Source organism: Onychomys torridus, chromosome 1, assembly GCF_903995425.1.
Source record: "Onychomys torridus chromosome 1, mOncTor1.1, whole genome shotgun sequence".
Lineage (NCBI taxonomy): Eukaryota > Metazoa > Chordata > Mammalia > Rodentia > Cricetidae > Onychomys > Onychomys torridus.
The window spans coordinates 95,634,392-95,655,501 of NC_050443.1; the positions used below are offsets into that span (position 1 = coordinate 95,634,392).

Sequence of the window (21,110 nt, forward strand, 5' to 3'; positions counted from 1 at the left end):
GTTCCCTTTAGCAGAAGAGCCTGTCCAACTTTGACATTGTGGTATGACCTCGGGGTCTACAGAGGTGTGGTGCTGAGTTCACAGATATCTTGGAATGCACAAGCTATAGAAATCAGAAAAGAAAAAAAATCAGTCTCTGCTAAACCTTGGCTTTTTTTTTTCCTATTATTATTACTACCTAACCAATATAATCTAACAGCTATTTGTACAGCCCTGACGTTAGCTAAGTCATCCAGAGAGTATTTGGAACATAGAAGGAGGATGTTCAGGCCATAAGCAAACACCATGCTACTTCATATAAGAGACAGGATACTGCTGGGTATGAGTATTGTGGGATCCAGTACCCAAACCCCCATGGATTCTGAGGGACACCTCTTTGTGGCTCTATGTGTCCATACAGTTTATCAGATGGGTTGTGGTCCCAAACTCTAAGGGAAGATGGGAAAGGGAGGCTTAGTATGCCCTTCACATGTTCTCCCTTAATCAAACTCAGCCTGACTTTCTGAGCTTGTAGCAGCAAATGAATATCTATGCAACACTTCCTGTTCAATAGACAGATTTAAAAAGAAAGATCCTCCTTTCCCCGTCGTCTGTGTGGTCCAGGTGGTTCCTGTCTGTGTTCTTGATTGCACTTGGCACTTAGTGTGCAGCAATAATTAAGTGGAAAGCAATGTTTCCAAGAGCTGTTCTTGGCCAGTGCCAGGCAGGGGGCGCTTTGGAAGTCTGAACCAAGATAATGTGCTTCCTGCCACATACAGCAAGCTTACATGCTTGCTCCATGACAGGCCTAGTAGTAAATCTGTGTGGTTGCTGGGCCATACATCTCCATCACAATGACTGAGTCTGCTCTTAGAGCAAACACACAAACATCAATACACTTGCTTAGGTTATAGGGGATTCAAATTGCTTCCTAGCTTGTGAGGAAGAGGCTTGCATCCTTGACCGTCTAGTTTAAGGTATGAATGCCGTGAACTCAAAAGTGCACTTAACACATCTGACCTATGGATTGTCCTAGCTCAATTTGGTCTACCTTAAATGTGCTCAGAAAGTTTCCATCAGCCTCCAGTTGGACAAAGTCAGCAAAAGCGAAGCTTATGTTAAGATAATGTGTTGACTGCATTGTGTAAGTTATTAAATGCTGCAATGAATGTGGGAAGCAGGAGGGTGTGTGTGTGGCATGGGGGGTGGGGGTGAGGTGGGGGTTGTGTTCCCAGCATTGTCAAGTTGAAAAGTCCTAAGCCATCCATCCTTACTCCATGGACCATCTGTAGTCGAATCAGCAGTGCTGTGTTTTGTTGCCATGAATCCTTTGTTAAGGAAACTGAGACTCAGAAAGGTTTAGGAACTGGTTGCAGGCATGTGGCTAACCATCAGCAAAGCTGGTATTGGAATTCAAGTTGCAGGGCCTGAGTCCCCTTCCATAAGTCTGTTGGTCTTCAGGAGGAAAAGAGATTTTCACTTCAGCTCAAGGTGTACAAGTCCCAAAGAAACCTTGCTACCTGCTAGCTCTGCCCCCCTCCCCTCAGTATAGTTAGAGGGGAAGGTGTCATCTGGGGAAACAAGGGAGCTTATGACAATGACGTAGAGCATGGATGCGAGGTTAGAGTGCCTGCATTTGGATCTCGATTTCCTCTGCACAAGCTGTGAGACTTGGGGCAAGTTGCTTGCCCTCTCTGTGCCTTGGTGGTGTGTTCATCTCAGAGGGTTCAAGACTGTGCATTTCGCAAATGCGCCTGGCCAGATATTTGCCTTACAGCTAACTCCACACTGCATCATCCATGACACGGCAGAGTTTCCCATGCTTCTCCTGGTCGTGCTGAGAGGTCTGCAAGCTGATGTAAGCTCACTGGGACTGCCTGCAGGGTTGGCTGTCTCTGCCTTGGCAAAGGTGGCATGCTCTCCCAGGACCTCCAAACTGGTTAATGGGGTTGGCATTTAAGACACAAGGGCACACCAGCTCCATGATGCTTTAATTTCCTGCACTGGCCTCCCCTTTGCAGTAAATTTACTGTGAATAGACTAATTGCAAAATAACTCTAATTGGGTAGTTATCAATGAACAACTTCCCGTGAAACAGAATGGCTTACAATTAATAGCATTTAAGCCATAAACTATTCTTCTGCGGAAAGCAGGGATGTAATTACACCCCACAGGGAGACTGCCTTCCCCTTCTGGAAACCATGACACCCGGAATTCCCTCTGATCGGGAGGAAGTGGAGCTTCAGCCTAGTGGTCCTTTTATAGCCTGCAAAATGAGCTTGGGAAGAGGGAACACATGACATCAGGCAATATAGAAAGATAGCTGCTCCTCCACATACAGGGGCCTCCCTGGACCTCGCCCAGACTGTAAACACTGCAGACCACTTCCTCAGGCCACTGGGCAGATCCAGAGAAAATGAAATTGATTTTCTATGTTGACTTTTGTATAGAAGAGATTGCGACTCCTCGATCTTGTCTGTCCCTCAGCCTCACCCCACTCAGCCCATGTGAAGTGCTGGAGAAGGTTTGCTTTCTGAAGAGATGTTCTTGCCCTTCTGACCTTTGCTCCTTGCCTCCTGTGAAGGACGTGTATAGGAGACTCCCCTCATTCCATTTGAGAATACCTGTTACCTGCTTGCACATTTACAAGGGAAGAAGACTTGCATGCACTCTCCACCAATGAATATGCAGAGAGAGATTCTGAGGGATTTTGTGGGAAGTCCTGTCCCTAAGTATGCCCTCAGAGGAAGTTGTCCAGACCCCCAGCAAACCCTTCCTCCCATAGATCCTGCACTCACTGCAGCCACCAAGCTGCCAACACACACATGCACACACACACACACACACACACACACACACACACACACACACACACACAGTTACATGGAACACTTGTCCATCCTTTGGTCTTTACAACCTCCCTAAGACCCCCAGTCACACTGACTGAACCTCCCTGTGTCTTAGGGAATATAAATGTGGGAACAAAGATCAAGGGCATCTTGAACTGGAAAAAAAAAAATGTGTTTTTTAAACTAAGATCGTGGGTTTCTAGGATCAAAGCCACAGCCCTGCCTTTATCTCATTTCCAAGTTTCCTAGGGTTTCAGTCCCAGAGTAAATTGTTAGAGCAGCTCACATAATACTGTCCAGGAAGCAGAAGCAAAACCTGAACTAAGGGGCAGCCCCCCTCCTCTCTCTCTCTCTCTCTCTCTCTCTCTCTCTCTCTCTCTCTCTCTCTCTCTCTGTGTGTGTGTGTGTGTGTGTGTGTGTGTGTGTGTGTGTGTGTGTGTGTGTGTTTTAGAAACAGGGTTTCTCTGTGTAGCCCTTGCTGTCCTGGAACTGGCTTTGTAGATCAGCCTGCCTTCGCCTCCCGAGTGCTGGGGTTAAAGGCATGCACCACCACCACCACCACCACCTCCACCACCACCACCACCACCAGCCCTTTTTCTCTTTTTAACCTGTCTTGGTCTGCAGCCTATGGGACCACCATAGGCTCCACCCACAGTCAGGAGTTTGCCTTCCGCTCTTAATTAATCCCATCTGGAAATGCCCTCAAAGACACACACAGGGACAGCTGCTCCACTCTGCTATGTGCTTCTCAGTCCAATCAAGTTGGCAGCAGTTCCCCAGGTCTCACACCTGGACCAGTCCACTAAGACTTTGCTAAGGCACTTGGCCATTAGAACTGAGAAGAAAGCCAGCCACCCAGAAGGCTTTCAAGACAGCTAACATCAAAAGTGACCCTTCTTCCTGCCTCCCACCTCTGCCACCTCTTCATCTTTCCCCAGAGATGTCAGGCTGCTGCCTCTGCTAGAGTGCTGACGCTCTCCTTTCAAACTTGTCACTAGCATGTGCTTGTCCCTGAAACAGTGATGTGCTTGAAACAAAGCTGAAAAGTTTGCACAGGAAGAGGAAAGCATGTGCGACACAGTGAGCAGGAGGCCTTTCCTGGTTGTGGTCAGGCACATCTTCTGGAAACTTCCTGTATGAATAAGTACTTCACAAACCAAGTGTATTTTTAACAAGAGGATCATGGTTACATGGAGTCTTTCTCGTGTGCTCACAATGACCTCTATAGACCAAGGGATTGAGAACAAGCTGCTCACCCTGCACTTGTGAGCCGAAGCTTGGAGCAGTTCTGCCTAGAGAGAACCTGACTAATCGGCTTCCCTTTTGTTCAAGGCTGGAAAGGGATTTTGGAGAAGGATAAAGCTCCTGCATGGCTGGGAGGCAGTGCAAGCTGAGGTGCTTTACTGGCCTAGAGCACATGGGTGCCTGTCTCCTCTTCCCTGGCTACCTCACCCCATAGCACAGCAACTCTCCCTCCCCCAAGTAACCATGGAGACACTAGCATCTGGGCCCCTGTTGCCAGGAATGTCACAGGCAGTTGAGAATACTAGTAATTTGGGTTGTACAGTTGGCAAGCTTCTTTTTTTTTTTCTCTCATACATTTGAACAAAATTGTTGATTCTTCTAGCACCTGGCACCAGGCTTGATATTCATCAAGTATCTGTTGCTATTGAGTGGTTCGAGATAAGAGAATGAATGAAATCCCACCTCACATCCTCTGGCTTTTTCACAACCCTGGGGAAAGTGTAGGATATCCAAAGAATGCCATGGGAACTCATCTTGAACAGGAACATTGATCTTCCCCCAGCACACTTCAATATTACCTGTTTCACTAAGCCAAAGAATGCACTGAACAGTGTTTGGCCATTTCTCTTAGCTGTGGCAAAAGTGCCTGAACAAAACAACGTAAAGGAGGAATAGTGTCTGTGGCTCTGTTTCGGATTTGTGGTCCCAGGTCACTGGGCTTCATTGTTTTGGGGCTATGACCAAGACAGGGCAGAGTGTGACAAGCATTGTGTTGTAGAGCACAGCAGCTCACTCACAGCAACCAGAATGAAAAACAGAGAGGGAGGGACTGCGGACCAGGTATACCCTTTAAGGGCATGCCCCTAGAGACCTACTTCTCCTACCTAGGTTTCATCTTCTAGTTCCCATCACCTCCTAACAATGCCACCAAAAGATGCATCCATCAATGGGTTGATTGGTTGACTAGGGCAGAGCCCTCCTGAGCCAGTCACTTTTGGAGGACCCCAGTTCTGAACACCAAGCTGTAGACCAAAGTTGGTACATGAACCTTTGAAGAGAATATTCCATATCCAGTCCTGACAAGCACCTAAACAGGGTGCTGTTTGGGTGATATGATGAATGAGAGAGACAACAGCTAATCTCATGACACTCGCATTGCAGGGTAGGCATGGGCAATAAGAATAAAAGATGCAGACTATTGCCTACCTGGCATCAAACAGGGCACAGGGAAGGACGGTGAGTCTGACAGGAGTGTCTTGGGAAGGTAAGTAGAGAAATGGTCTTTGGGTATAAGTTAGGTCTCTTTTGGAAGCACTTGTTAAGAATGCTAACACTCTCCAGATGGAATGGCTTACATTCTTGAACATACTGGGTTCCTTGATTGACTCAGCGAATATGTACTTATTGGCTACCATGTGCCAGGCTCTGGTGCTGGAATAAGCCATAAGCAAAACAGTTGGTGATAGCTGCCTTCATAGAGTTTATGTTCTAGGAGAAGCTGGCCATTATCAAATGAGTAAGTAGAGCCAGCCTTCTAATAGCTAGGAAATCAGGTTTGAATCAGCAGGCCCAATACAGATCATCTTTTGATTGGCAGTTGATGGTTTTGGAAGTTTTCAGAGAGGGCTAGCAGGTCTTCTTCTGCAGCAGAGCCTTTGGCAATACTTTGGGATGGCAATTCAAATAGGACAGAGTCTAGGGGCTAAGGATGTAGCTCAGAAGGTACAATATTCTACCTAGCACATCCTGGGCTCTGGGCCCCATCCCCAGCACCACATAAACTAGGGACAGTGGAGTGGGCCTGTAATCCCAGCACTCCAGGCCTGGAGGCTGGAGGACAGACGTTCATGATCATCCTTGGATACATAGTGAGTTTGAAAACAGTCTGAGCTACATGAATTCCTGTCAATAAGCAAACAAATACATAAATACAAGTTAAGCAGACCTAATCTGAATGTACCAAATCTTAAGTGTTTCAAGATTCAACATTTTGTTGTTGTTGTTATTGTTGTTTGTTGTTGTTTTCATGAGACAAGTTAACTCTCTGCAGCCCAGATTCTTCTGCCTTAGCCTCTTGAGGGCTGAGATTGCTGGTGTGAGCCATGGTGCCTGGTTCTGCACTTTTTTGAGCACAGCCGACTCCAACCCTCAAGAGGAAAATTACACATATGACCTGTTGTGACACAGAGCAGTCAAAATGCAGACACTCTTAAAATACCATATAAAATTGCCTTCAGGTATATGAATAATATATGCTTATATCAGTTAAATATGCAATGTAAATAACCATAAATAATTTGCATGTTTATATTTGAATCCCATCTACAAGATATCTCATTGTGTATATGAAGGAAATTTCCAAGTTTAAAAACCTGCTGTTTGGGAGGCATCCAGGCTGTGGGACCAGGACCTGTCCTTAGTGCATGAGCTGGCTGTTTGGAACCTTGGGCTTACACAAGGACACTTTGCTCAGCTTGGAAGGAGGGGACTGGACCTGCCTGTACTGAATCCACCAGGTTTAAATGAATCCCCAGGGGAGTCTTGGCCCTGGAGGAGATGGGAATGGAGGGGAAGGACTGGGGGGAAGGTGGGGGTAGGGGCGGGAGGGGGGAAGACAGGGGAACCCATGGCTGATGTGTAAAATTAAAACACAAATATAATAATAAAATTAAGAAAAATACCTGAAATCTGAGCCCTTCTGGTCCCAAGCACTGAAGACAAGGGGGTCTAAAACCTGTGCTCACACTTAGCAATCCACTAAAGATGACTAATTGCCAAGGATGAGTCTCAGCAAGTGAGTCCTGTTAACTCAATGACTCCTGCCAGCTCTGTTATCCAGGAAATTAAGGCACAGAAAGAGAAGACCCCCCCAAAAAAATCACAGTTGGCAAGAGCAGAGTCAGGATTCAGTGGGCCAGGGGTTCAATAGCCAGAGGCTCAGCATTATGCTTGGCCACCTACAAAAGAAGGAAGCTGTGTAGAGCTGTGCCTGTGGTACCTCCCAGCTGCTGCAAAAAGTGCACACTTGTCGGATAATTCACTTGCTGCTGAAATGGGGGCTGATCTTACTGGAGACCCCCCCTGAATGGTCTTTGAAGTTAGCTGATCACTTTAGATGAGGAACAGGCTGCATGGTTGTCCCCATTTTTCTGTATCTTTCTGGTTTCCCAGTATATTTGCATTAGTGTAAAAATGACAAAGCAATAATTTTTCATTGTATCCTTCAGTCACCCATGAGAGATTGGATTTAGGTCACAATTTATTACCCCATGGAATTTAATCCAATTTTTAACACCATGTCAGCCACTCCAGTATTAGAGCTTTTTTAATGGCTGTGAAATTTATACAATGATAAAGTAATTTAAAACATATGTAGGAAGAGCATCGGCACAAATTGATGCGTACAGAACCCTATGGTAAAAATTGAATAGGAGATAAACACAGGAAATGGTGATTGATTGCAGGATGGTGGCAACCATGTCCCGTTGATCAACTCTTAATGGCAAAATTAGTAAACTAATTTGTTCTTCACAATTTTGAAGAGAGTTTATGTTGCCCTAAATCAAGATCGAGCCTGAGCCACAAAGGACAAATTAATAGCTCACCTCCGAGTGTGGTGTGCCTCAACTTAGAAATAGGCCTGGGTGACTGGAGGGCTGCCAATAGCCGGTCCCAGGGGACGAGTCAAGGCACCAAAGCAGGAAGACAATGTGAGGGATGACAGAATCTCCTCTTGTCCATTCAGTTTGTGTGTGTGCATGTGCATGTGTGTATTTGTCTGTGTGTATACATGCGTATGTGTGTGTAAGTGTCATATGTGCGTGTGTGTGTGTGTGTGTGTGTGTGTGTGTGTGTGTGTGTGCACACGCGCGCGCGCGCGCCTGTTTGGGTACATAGACAGAGAGGATAGAGGATTCAGGGTGCCATGCTCTCTGCCTTATGGCCTGGACTTAGGCAGGCAGCCCCATGCTCTTCCTCTCTCAGTCCTGCCCTCCACCCTGGGGTTCTGCACAACCAGACTTGTCTCTTTATGTGGGTTCTGGAGATTTGAACTCAGACCCTCAGGCTAACTGCTCTTTTCCACCCTGCCACCTCCCCAGGTCTTACTGAGTTGTAGAAAGTTGCCTGTTTTCTCCATTCTCCCAAAACAAACAAATGTAGTGTCATTCCAAAGGCACCTCTTTGCTGCCTCCCATGAGTGGTGCGGACGCTGAGGTCTCATTCCCCCAGGACCCTGTGTTAGTTACATTCATGTTGATGTGACGAGACACCTGGCAAAGATGACTCAGTGGGATTTATTCTGGCTCATGTCCTCAGGGAATGTAGAAGGCACAGTGCAGGCTCTACCCACTGAACCTTGGAGGGTTGTGGTCTGTGTTCATATTTGGGCTTTTGTTTGTTTTCACTCAGTCATATGTATTTCAGGTTCGCTAGATGGATAAGTTTTAGAAATTGATGATACAGTGCTGAATATACTTGACACTCCCAAATTATATGCCTGGAAATGGTTGGGAGGGTGACTTTCTCATTGCACAGACTGCCGCAGGGTGATTTTTGTAGTTAGGCCTTCTGCAAGCATGCATTATTTCACTGAGGTCTCCTAGACCAGTGCCTTCTCCTAGACCAGGAAAAAGGTCACTTTTTCCAGAGATGCATCTCACCTTTATTTCAAAGTAGTAGGGGGCCATTGTTGGGCATTGAGTAGAACAACAGAATAACCAGATTTATAGTTACAAAAACGGTTGACAGAATTTCTGTAAAAGACCAGCTAATGACTATTTCAGGTTTGGCAGGGCCTGATATCTCTACCTTAACTACTCACTCTGTGTGGAAATGACTGGCTGTACCCAAATAGATAAGTGTTTACAGAACAAATGGGATTTGGCCTAAGGTTGTACTGTGCACTCCTGCTTTAAGACAAACTGTGACTTTGTGTCCTTAAGGCTGTGGCAGGCTGAGAAGAGAATTTGCAGAAGCGAGGATATTTACTGCCCCATTCCCATCACACGTCAAGCTTCTTCCAGCCTAAAAGTTAGGAGGAGCCTCTGCAGGAAGCAGCCACCCCTTCAGGTTCCTGCTCCCCACCCACTCCCAGGACAGCTCCCAGGACAGAGGGTCCCTGCAAGGTGACTTGGAGGTTCAGCGGAGCCAGAGTAGCCAGACCAGGCATAAGAGGACTTGGTCCAGCTCCTGATGCCGGCTAGACTGCGCTGTTTCTTTCTGAACTTTATTCGCATTGCAGCTGGGGACCCAGAGAATTTAGAGGCACCGCTGCCAGTGCTTTCAAAGTCTAGACCTCAAAGGACAATTAACCTGGTTATTCAGGCCCCCTCCCTTCCTTGTTTATGGCTGTGAACACAGGAAATGCAGTGCTGGGTACATGGACTGCTATCAAGGAATTTAACTGTAATTTAAAAGGCTCTATGGGAAGGACCCCAGTGACTGATTAAGAATGCATTTGTAGAGTAATAAAGACTCCGGCAGCTCAGTGGAACTCAGCCTCCAGACTTATTTATGAATCTGGAATCTTGTCAGGTTCCTTGGGGGAGGAGGGCTACATGGGGTTATCTGGCTCCAAATGTTTTGGACAGGATCCTTGCAGAATATAGGATGGAGGAAATGGACTTGCCATTCTTTCTTCTTGGGATTCTGGAGTTGAATGCCAGTTCCACCAGGGACTAGCTGTAGAAGTTTGGGTGTGCTGGCTTGGCCTCACTCTGCCTCATTTTTGCCATCTGTGAGATGGGACTAATGATAGCCTCCTGCCTTGCAGGTTCTATCAAGTGGTGCATACAGAGCATGCTGGGATAGGTAAGCCTCTCATTTGGTACAGCCATACAATCATGGTCTTCATTATTAGTGCTGTCATACCCTCCTGGGATGTTCAAGTGATGCTTCCTACTGGCTCAAGTTTATGTCTAAGCAAGCTAGAAGAGTGAGTTCTCAGTTCTCACATCCTATCCAGCAGCCTCTGTAGCCAAGACACAACATCTTTGGCTGTCACAGCACCTTCTAACTCATCCCCTCATACCTGGCTGCTATATCTACCCATTGTCTCTCCTAAATTGCTCTTCATGCTATACCCAAGGCATCTTCCTTTGATCTGCCCTGGAACATCTTGCTGTGGTTTCCTGACTGTCCACAAAAGGCAGTACTCTTCTCTGCAGCAAGTCTGTGGCCTCCTGATGATCAGCCTCACCTTCTCCAGCCTCCTCTCTCATCCTCACCGCTTTCCTCCAGGGCTCAGTGAGCCCCAGCCCTCACCTCAGCCACCTGTGTCTCCTAGAGAAAGCAGACTTTGGCTGGAGCCTTCTCCCCATGCTGATCCTCCCAACCACACCCCTGTCCTCATGTCCTCATGTCTGTCCTGCTGAGCTAATGTCTTGAGCTTCCTCAGAATCACTTCAACTTTTCTTTAAATTAAAATATATATATATACATATATATATATATATATATATATATATATGTATATATATATATGTGTGTGTGTGTGTATGTATGTATTGTCTGCATGCACATGCCAAGGCATGTGTGGCTGTCAGAGGACAACTTACAGTTTTGTCCTTCCACAATGTGGGTTTGGAGGATTGAACTGAGGTCATCAGGCTTGGAGGCAAGCACCTTGACTCACTGAGTCATCTTGACACCTACTTCTCTTTCACAGAATTTACCATAATTTGAAATAGACGTGTATTTGAGGGATCATTCATTTGACATCTCTTTTCCAAATTAGTCTAAAATATTCAGGGTACTGTTTTAGTTTTCATCTTACTCTACCGATGCAAAGTAGATATCCAGAATGGATGTGTGGATGAATGGGTAGGCAGATGAGTAGATGGGTGAATAGTTAGATGGGTAAGTAGATGAATGGATGGGGGAGTGGATGGGTGAATGGATATATAGGTCAGTAAATGGATGGATGGATAGATGAGTAGATACATGGGTGAACAAATGGATGAATGGATGAGTAGAGGGTGAGTAGGTGGATAAGCATATAAATGGATGATGGAAGAATGGTGTATATTGATCAAAAGATGGTTGTATGAATAAATGTATAGACAAATAATTAGTGAATTGGACAGACAGAAGGATATGTTGATAGATACATAAGAAGGGTCCAATTCTGGAAAAGAGCCCAGATTTGACATAATCCTGGTTATAAATGGCACAGTGTTCTATATGAGAATCATGGAAGGTTGTATTTGAGAGCAATTGTGGAGACAGTCTAGTTGCTAGACTGTTCTAACAGTGGTTCTCAACCTGTGGGTTGTGACCTATTTAGGGTCATATATCAGATATTTACATTATAATTCATAATTGTAGCAACATTACAGTTGTGAAGTAGCAACAAAGTAAGTTAGTGGTTGGGCTCACACACATGTGGAATTGTATTAAAGGGTCGCAGCATTAGGAAGGTTGAGAACCACTGGACTAGCAGAATGTGTTAACTGATTGTGGACAGGAACAATAAAGAGGAATCCAGGAAGACAGCTGGATTGTTCTTTGGACTGACTGGAGAGAAATTTACACATCTGGAAAATGAGGCTGATGATCACACCCCTCACTGTGGTGAAAGTGAGGTGAGCCCCTGAGCTGTCTTGTAAACACTGTGGAAATGAAAGGAACTGAAGAGGCAAGTGGTCTTTCCTTCTGGAACAGAAGGAGCAGCTTTGCAAAGATTCTGAAAGAGCAGAGCACCCACATGGTCACAAGAGGAAGAGAGGAGCAGATGTTAGAGCCTTAGTATGTAAGAAGTATATTCAGAAGTGAGGAGGACCACAGGGCTCTGTGTGGTCCTGCAGTGCTCAGAAGCCATGTGTGAGGGGTGCCCTCTATTGTTAACTTGACTGGATTTAACATTGGCCAGGCACACCTCTAAATGTGTCTATGAGAGTGTCTGGGTAGGATTAAGGGAGAACAGAAGACCCACCTAGAGTATGGGTGGTATCATCCCATGGGATTCGGACCTGGATGGAATAAAGAGGGGGACAGCCAGGTGAACATAGTTATTCTCATGTCTACTTCCTGGCTGCCGTGATATGAGTTCCTTTGCCTCTCTGGAACCCTCTGGAGACATTAGCAAATTTCCAGTTGTTTCTGTCAGGTACTTTACAAAGCAACAAGAAAAGTTACTAACATGTGATAAAGGGAACTCCCCCCTTAGTGAGATGGGGTAGAGAGTTTCCTAAAGCCCACATCTGAATTCTTTAACAGAGGGACTCTGAGTTTGATGGCTTGTGCCCTGCAGCAAGCCCACCTGTTGGTGGCCTTAGTGCCTGTCTGTCTCGAATAGTTACAACAACGGTTGTATGGAGCCCAGAGCCCTAGTGATCAATCAGTCCCTTTACAGAGACACCTACCTCTCCTCTTACTCAAAAGCTGAGCATCACTGGCCCCATCCATTGTGTGTTTGAACATGTTACAGATTTGTTCAACATTCGTGATCGGGAATGCAGAATAGATTCAACACACAGCAACAAAACCTGACTTTACAGCATTTCAGTTGACTTTGAGAGATAGTGTGAGTTGCTCAAGGTCGCAGGGAAAAGCTCTGATCTAAACTTATTATAAAAGAGAAAATCTCCAGTCAGTGTCTCAATGCACCTATGATCACTGGAAGGATGCTGAGCGAAGGTGTAGTGGCCTGACACACAGCAGATGTTCAACAAATGTTTGTTGAATGACTAATGAATGAGTGATGACTTCGAGAAAGTTGCAGAGGTAGTCTTTTCTTTTCTTTCTTTCTTTTTTTTTTTTGAGACAGGGTTTCTCTGTGTAGCTTTGTGCCTTTCCTGGATCTCACTCTGTAGCCCAGGCTGGCCTCAAACTCACAGGCCTGCCTCTGCCTCCCGAGTGCTGGGATTAAAGGCGTGCACCATCATTGCCCGGCGAAGAGGTAGCCTTGCACTGGAGTGTCTTAAAAGTGACTTGAAAATAAGAGGGAAGGTTCTGCAGCCCGATCCCCCAAGCTATTGACTAACCTTTAAATCACAATGAACTCACAGCACCACAGGAGGGACACCCAGAGTCCCTGGGTTAGGCCAATGGATGGCATGCAGCCTGGCATTCCTGGGGTCTCTCAGGGAGCAGAGCTGGGTTCAGATGAACATTGGATCATCCTTTAAAACTGCTGGCAAGAAGTGCTGAAGACTGCAGTCTCTGGCTTCTAATTACACCTCTCCGGAAGGAAGAGACCTTTGCCATGGGCACACTTCACCACTGATCTGAAATCTGACACAGGCTGTTTAATTACCTGTGCTCTTCCCTGGAATCATAGAAATGACCTGAGGAAGTGGCTCACTGTTTGTCTTCAAGTCAGGACTCCATGGTCTCTTCAACCAAGGCCTCTGACCCTTTGTGGGAACAGGTAAGGGTGGGCAGGTTCTACCCCAAGTGAAGCCAACTGGACTATGAGAGAAGCCCACTAGGAAGAAAGGCAATTGTGAGTTTCTTAGAATTTCTTTCCAGAATGGGGAGAAAAGTCTGAAAAGTACAGATCGACTCTAGAGCCCTCCTAAATGATAAGAGTAACAGGGATCATTTTGGGTGTCAGGGGAGGGGGGCGGTTCCCATTATTCCCACATTATGAACATTCAGTTTGAGATACTCTGGACTTTATACCAAGAAGCCACACTGCAAGTCTCTGGATCTCTGAGTCCCAAGTGCCATTCAGCCTAAAGTTGTTCTTCAGGTTTTCTGCACTGAATACCCAGGTAAATGGGTTTTCATTGTGACTTTTTAATATCCAGTCTCTTCCCAGAGTTCCCGAATTTTATGCTATTGCTCAGTCGATGCAGGCTGCATTTGTCATTCAAAAGCCATTGAATGGACTGGGGAGATGGCTTAGTGGTTAGAGCACTTACTATGCCAAGTGTAGAGAACTGAATCTGGATCCTCAGAACCCAGTGTGTGTGTGTGTGTGTGTGTGTGTGTGTGTGTGTGTGTGTGTGTGTGTGTGTATGTGGAAGGGTGGAGGGTGGGGTAGCCAGACATGGCCATGCATGTCTGTCATCTGCTGCTAGTGTGAGGTAGGAGGTGGAGACAGGAGAATCCCTGGAGGCTCACAGGCCTGATAGGATGGTGAGAGCCTATCTCAAGGTGGAAGGTGAGGTCCAGTATCCACAGTTGTCTTTGTATCTCCCCACAATGTGAATGTTCATACACATGGTTCATACATATGTTCAAACACATGAACATGCACATATATATGAATGTACACACATACACACACACACACAGATTTTTTATGTTAATGTCCTAACACCCCAATTTGTGAGTGTGGCCATTTTGGGGCACAGGATTTTTACAAATGGCCAGGTTCAAATGAAGTCATTAAAATGGGCCTTAATGTAATGTGACTATTCTCATGAAAGGGAAACATTTGTACCGAGTTCAGATACACAGCAAGAAATTTGAGAGAAGAGACAGAGCTGAGCCTCTAGGTGCCAAGGAATTCGATGGTTGCCAGCAGCCATCAGCAGCTAGCAGGAAAGCCCTCAGCAAATGCAGACTCACGGCCCTCAGAAGGAACCTGCCCTGCCCTATCCTGCATCTCAGACAGCATCCCAAACTGAGAAGCAGTGGGTTCTGCCCTCACAGGCACCCACTGTTTTGTTGGAGCCACTCCCAGCATTAATAAAGTGGACATCACCACTCCATCATCCACTGGCATTTCAAACTCATACCAGCTGTTCCCCATCAACCAAGCCCAGCATCCTTATTGTAAGCTCTGGTAATTTTGTGATACCAACATCCACAGGTATCTCTAACAACAGCAGCAGCCAAGCCTGAGTGTGTCGATTTCAGATAGTGTATGTGCTCATCAGCCTATGGGAGGTGGCAGAACCACACATCTTTAACCTTCAGACTTAGCCTTGAGGCTAAAGCAAGCACCTTGGCAGACCCAGGCCGGATGTTCACATTTTTTAAAATCAGTTGGTAATAATGAAAAATGGAGCTCTTCATTGAAGCATTCAGAGTTTTAGCTTGTGTTGAAATTAACAGAAAGATTTGGTAGCCTTGTTCATAGTGCCAGGAATGGCAAAAGAATTATCTCTGTATGATGGGACATGGTGTGGATCCGTCCTGGTCCCCAACACTGGCTGTGGTTTCACACCAAGTATGACAGCTGATGGTGGGTACACTCTGGGTGTGCCTGTGAGAACATTTTCAGAGAGGATGCACTAAGGAGGAAAATGTACCTGGAACGTGAGTGGCACCATCCCAGAGACCAGAAACTTGGAAAGAATAAAAATAGGAAAAAGGAGAAAGCCAGTTGACTGTCAGTGTTCCCTTCTCACTACTTTCTGTCAGCTATGAAGGGAAGTCTTCTCTGACATAGGACACTGTTACCACAATGTTCTGCCCAAGTATATGGGGCCAAGTGACTACAGACTGATTACTCTGAACAAGTGAGCCAAAATAATTTCTTCCCTCCTTACCCCTTTCTGTCAGGGCTTTGGTTAACAACCTATAAAGTCTTCCTCACAAACAAGCTTACCCTCATGACATCTTTGGATCTTTGACTTGCAATCCAGAATACCATTGACAGTGTGTCAAGGAACTCATTTTCATACTTCATACTTTGAGTAAGTAGAATTCCAAAGTTCACAGGGTGGGGGGGGGCAGTGCTTTCCCATCAACTAGCATACCCAAGCATCCTTAGAATCTCCCCAACCTTTCATAGTTTTAATCTCCCTTCAATTCATACCCCATTTCTGTTAAAAAAAAAAAAAATGACCATGATGTGTGTGGTGGTGGCTGGGCTGGGGCCAAAGCTATTATTTAGAGGATGCTCAAGGCACAAATGTACCAACATGTTGTGCTTTCTATGAATGGTTGCAGGCACAAGGCAAATCTCTTGTAAGCCTGGAAAGAACGATCAAGAGAGACATGGTCCTGAAAGGATCTGTGAAGAAAGCATTTGTCATGGTTTCCCACATGGATTCGTGAATGTGGAATCTCGACCATGACTCAGCACATCTCTGTGACTGAGAAACAAGCAGCTGTCCATAGACGCCTTAAGGACTGGCGGGGGGGGCACTGGGATGGAGACCCTGTGTTCAGAGCCCATGGCTGCTTTTAGGATGTATGACCTGGGCAGGTCACACACACTATGTCTCTGTCTGGTGTGTGTGTGTGTGTGTGTGTGTGTGTGTGTGTGTGTGTGTGTGTGTGTGTGTGTGTGTGTACACGCCCATGAGTGTGTGTGCACACCCACGAGTGTGGAGACCAGAGAACAACCTCACTGTCATTCCTCAGACAATGTCCACTTTGTTTGAAACTGTGTCTCTCATTTGGCATAGGCTGCCTGGCCAGCAGACTCTGGGCTCTATCTGTCACCTCCCCAGAACACTCCTGAGTACTGGGTTTTCGAGGCTACACCATTTGTGGATTGCTGTTTTACTTTGTTTTTATATGTGGGTTCTAAAGATCAAACTCAGGCCCTCACACCTGCCAAGTGAGCCACCCTAGCCCTCAGAACTGTGTTTGTGGAAAGGGAGTGAGTGGTAAGAGAGACACTATGGAGTGAGCCCTACTGAGCACCCTCCTTAACACAAAGTCAGTCTGAAAAAGCCCACAGTCAGGTGGTACATCAGCTCCATGGGCTGTTTAATCTTGAACTTTGCTCAAATGGCTTTCTGCCAGGTAATGGAGTTTCTCTGCCTAAAACCATGAACTACTCTGAATTTCAAAACTCCATTCTCAAAGAGGATTGGAATAGGCTACGATTTTTCCTGCAATAAAACAAAGCAATGACTGTAATGGAGCAAGATGACTCCACTTTTTTTCTTCCAGGAAGTCCCCCCATTTTCTCATAATGAGAGATCATTAAAATAACCAGAAGACAAATGGCACCAGATTAATAAAAATGTAGATCAAATGATCCTCTGTTACCTATTTTTGCTCAATTGCAGTTGAGAAGTACATTGATTAAACTGCCAGCACACCATTATGGTCGTATTCATTACTACAGTGCAATCCATTTGATTATGATAGGGTAATAACTAACATAGTCATGCTGACAGACGCTCCTCTGAAGCTAAGCCATCATCTACAGTGGATCTGCGCAGACAAACACTGGGTCCCTGTCGCCTAGGGTGGAATTGCACTGTGGGGTTGGGGAGAAAAGATGGTCTATTTTCCTCATCTTTGTCACGTGGCTCAGCTTACCAGGTTCCCACATGGAGCATGTTTGAGTTCCACTGTGCAATGCATAATGATCCAGGAGAGGTGTGAGAGAAGTCAGGAAAACATAGTCAGCAAGATGATTTTTTTTTTTATTGGTTTGTTTCTATTGACTCTGAAGCCAATAGTGGATTTGATTGATTCCTCATATGCTTATTTATCCACTGGGCTTATTAATTCATTAAGTACTTATGATTATTCATAGACAGACAGAAGAGAGTCATGCAGAAGCTACTGAGAGGCTGAATAGATGTCTCAGGTGGTAAAGGGCTCACTGCGTAAGTATGGGGACCTGAGTTCAGATTCCAGCACCCACCTGTAAAGCATGGTGCTACAACATGTTCCTGTAACCCCTGGGGAGGAGGCAGGAGGATCTCCGAAATTCAATGAGGTGCAGGCTAAAGAAGAGAGCCTGCCTCAAAATAAATAAATATATAGGTAGAAAGCAATTTAGGAAGACTCATGACATGGATCCCACACATGGGCTCCCCGGATATACACAATGAAGTTACTATTTGGATACATTGAGTTGCTCACAGCCTAGCAGGAGAGTCAAGGACATGAATGGACTGTCCTAGTTTGTGGGCATGGAGATTCATATCTAGTATGAATGGGGGGATGATTCTGCTGTGCAGCAGGCACAGCTGGTCCTGGGAGCTAAACATCTGGAGCTAGCAGTGGCAGTCAATGTGGATGCACATGGCAAGCTCTCTACATTCACTCTAGACTCTTAGTGGTGAGCAAGGAGTTCCTGTACATGAGAGCTCTTTCCCTCAATACCTAGACTCTACCTGGTAAGTCACAACATGACAGTGTGTATCTCAATGCCTGTGGATACTGCCCTACGGCCACAGCCAGGAGCAGGAGTCTTGTACAATGATGGCTTCGTGTAGAAAACATTCAGAGGAGGCTGGGAAGACAGCTTGCCCCTCAGGTGTGAGGACCTGAGTTTGGGTTTCTAGCACTCACCTTAAAAAGCTTGGTATGGTCACACCCGTGTTTACAAGTGCAGTGCTGGGTGTGGGGGTTCAGAGACAGGAGTACTGCTGGGGCTTGCTGGCTGCCAGCCTCCTCAGAAAAATGGCGAGCTCCAAGTTCAGTGAGAAAGCCTGCCTCAAGAGGAAAAGGTGAAGAGTGAAGGTGAAGAACACTGGACATGGATGACCAGTTTTCTCCTCTGACCGTCTCAGGAGCACCAGCATACACCTCTGCACGCACTCCTGTATACACACGCTTGTACCATACACATATACACATATGTAGACATTACACACAAGCAAAGAAGTTCAGTGGTCATTTTCTTTTCTTTTTATTTATTTATTATTTTTAGTTAGCACGCATTGCTGATGGGAATGTATATTTATGCAATATGAAAATAAATACAAAAGTTTCTCAGAAAATGAAAGACAGAGAGCTACCACATGATCTGTTCTACTAGGCTTGGGAATATACCCAACGGAATCCAAGTGAGCAGGCTCAGAGACACCTGCACATTCCTGTTTATTGCAGTACTATTCCCAGCAACTGTGTTATGGAATCATCCAGCTGCCCATCAACAGAGGGATGGGTAAAGACAGTGTGGACATAGACATAATATTACTTCATTGACCCATAAGGAAGTATGAAGCCACATTAGGTGCTGGAACTTGATGAAATGGAGATCATCGTGTTGAGTGGAATAAGCCAGATGCAGAAAACCAAATACTGCATGTTTTCTCTCAAATGCACAGTCTGGAATGAAAAATTGCGTGTGGGGGGGGGGGGGGTGGTCAAGTAGTCTTTTCCATGTGAGTTTTCTTTGCATCCTCCAGTCTAGAGGAACAACTGTCATTAGCAATTTGGTCTGACCCTTGAGGACACTAGGATATGAGCAAAGCAGGCACCTTGCCTCAGGCCTCCCAGCCAACCAAAGGAAAGCCAGGAATTGAAGCGAGCATGTTGTTATACCTCTGGATGCAGACCTTTAACCTGTGTGAAGCTGGCTATTTCATATGCTAGAGGTATTTAAAGCTAGGGTCACTAGACACTCCTGGGGGTCAAGGGAGGAGGGTGCGAATGCCTGAGCTAGGCAGATGGGAGGTGCAGTTGGTCTGGCTGAATGGCTCCCATCAAAAGTTCCAAGCTGTCTTGTGGTGAGCATGGGGGCAGCATTTTTTTAATTTGAATTTTTAACTGCAGTCTCTTGATTGGCCTGACAACTATATTAATTGAAAACAAGAAGTAAGCCAAACAGGGTGAAGTCTAAATGCCAGTCTGCAAGGAAGGTTGCCTGGAGCAGCCAGTTCAGAGTTCTTATTTGGGGCAGTGTGTGCCTGTAGGCCACTCTCTATGCCCAGTGCCCTGCACCACTCTGTCTATCTCAGTGTCTACAGAGATGATTCATTCGCTGTAGTTGGTATCCCTGCCACAAGTTCCCTGAGTTCATTCAACAGATTCCTCACTGTCTCCCAGTAGAGGAGTTGACTCTAGTTTTATACTGGAACCTTCCAACCCATTCTCTGAGACTTTGGAGCTAGTCATGTGTTACTCTGAGGTCCAGAAGTAGGCATCTAGACTGGGTCCCAGTTGAGTTGCTTCTGTTCTCATTTCCCTTTGCCACTGGGGAGAGGCACGTTGAAAAGTTCTGGTTCCCATTTGGTGTCAACATGCCTTTATTAACTTGTTACTCTCTGTGGGTACCAGGAGAGGGAGGGTTGCTCCTGTAGAGCAGAGGAGACAAGTAGAGATGATCTCCTGATGCAGCAGACGGTGTTGCGGTAGAGGTGGTAACTGAATCTGTGAGTTGTGGACATGAAAGAGGAAGAAGCATGTCCCAAGGAGGCCATTGGGGAAAGTCTGAGCTAAATCAGACAGCAGGGCTATAATTTCACCAACTCAAGAGAAGAGCAGGGACAGTCCAGACAACATTGCCACCAACACCATCACTAACCACTGCCATTGCACAACCACCAGCATTGCTATCCCTGCCACTATAACCACAGCACATCTATGGTGTTGTTTCCAGCTTCATGGCTATCACCACCACTACCATCATCACCACCCAACACCATGCTATCACCATCATTAACACCATTGCCACAACCAAACAACTTCCATCACCTCTTCCATTGCTATCACAATGCCCATGTCATTTCCACACCAGTGTCACCACTTCCACCAAAATAAAAACCATCATTGACATCACCTCACAGTCTTCATCACCACCTCCATTACTACCACCAGTTCCACACTAACCCTATATCACCACCTCTACTACTAACACCTCCCTCCGCATGAACCATCATCACCCCATGCCATTTCTTTTCATTCGCCATTTCTTTTGCCACTGTCTACCGTTACCACTACCACCATCACTACCACCGTCCTCACCATTGTCAGTCAATAGTTAACATGACCTAGATAGCCTACACTCTTGGCCATAGCAAGGAGTAGGGCCCTGTAGCAAGCAGTTCTGAAGTGCTCAGGGCACAGCCAACATGAGTCAGCCTTCTCTAAGTTGCAGTATTCTCATTCTTCAAATGAGGATATAATATATTTATCCTGGTGATTTGGAGAGTGAAATATAGCAATACATGAAGTCTTTCCCACTGTGCAAGGTGGAAGGCAGCCACTTAGCCAATAGCAACCATTTAAAAGGTATGGGCCTTTCGATGAACAGTCAGTAGGAAGGTGGAGACTGCAGCATTCACAGACCAGGAGAAGATTGGATGGGGAGGTGGGGAGATGAAGTCTCCTCCTATCAGAAGCCTCAATTATGAGAGCATTGGGCTTCTAAGTCACCCATTGGCTATTTAAAATAGGAAGTCTTCCTCATGACAGCACCTCCCCCCTCTCTTTACCCACAGC

General features: G+C 45.9%; 1 protein-coding gene across 1 annotated transcript in view; it reads left to right on the top strand.

The window, feature by feature from the left end:
• Xylt1 (xylosyltransferase 1) overlaps window positions 1-21,110 on the top strand; it is a 296,256-nt gene that overhangs the window by 170,586 nt on the left and 104,560 nt on the right. The gene's annotated exons all lie outside the window — the stretch shown is intronic.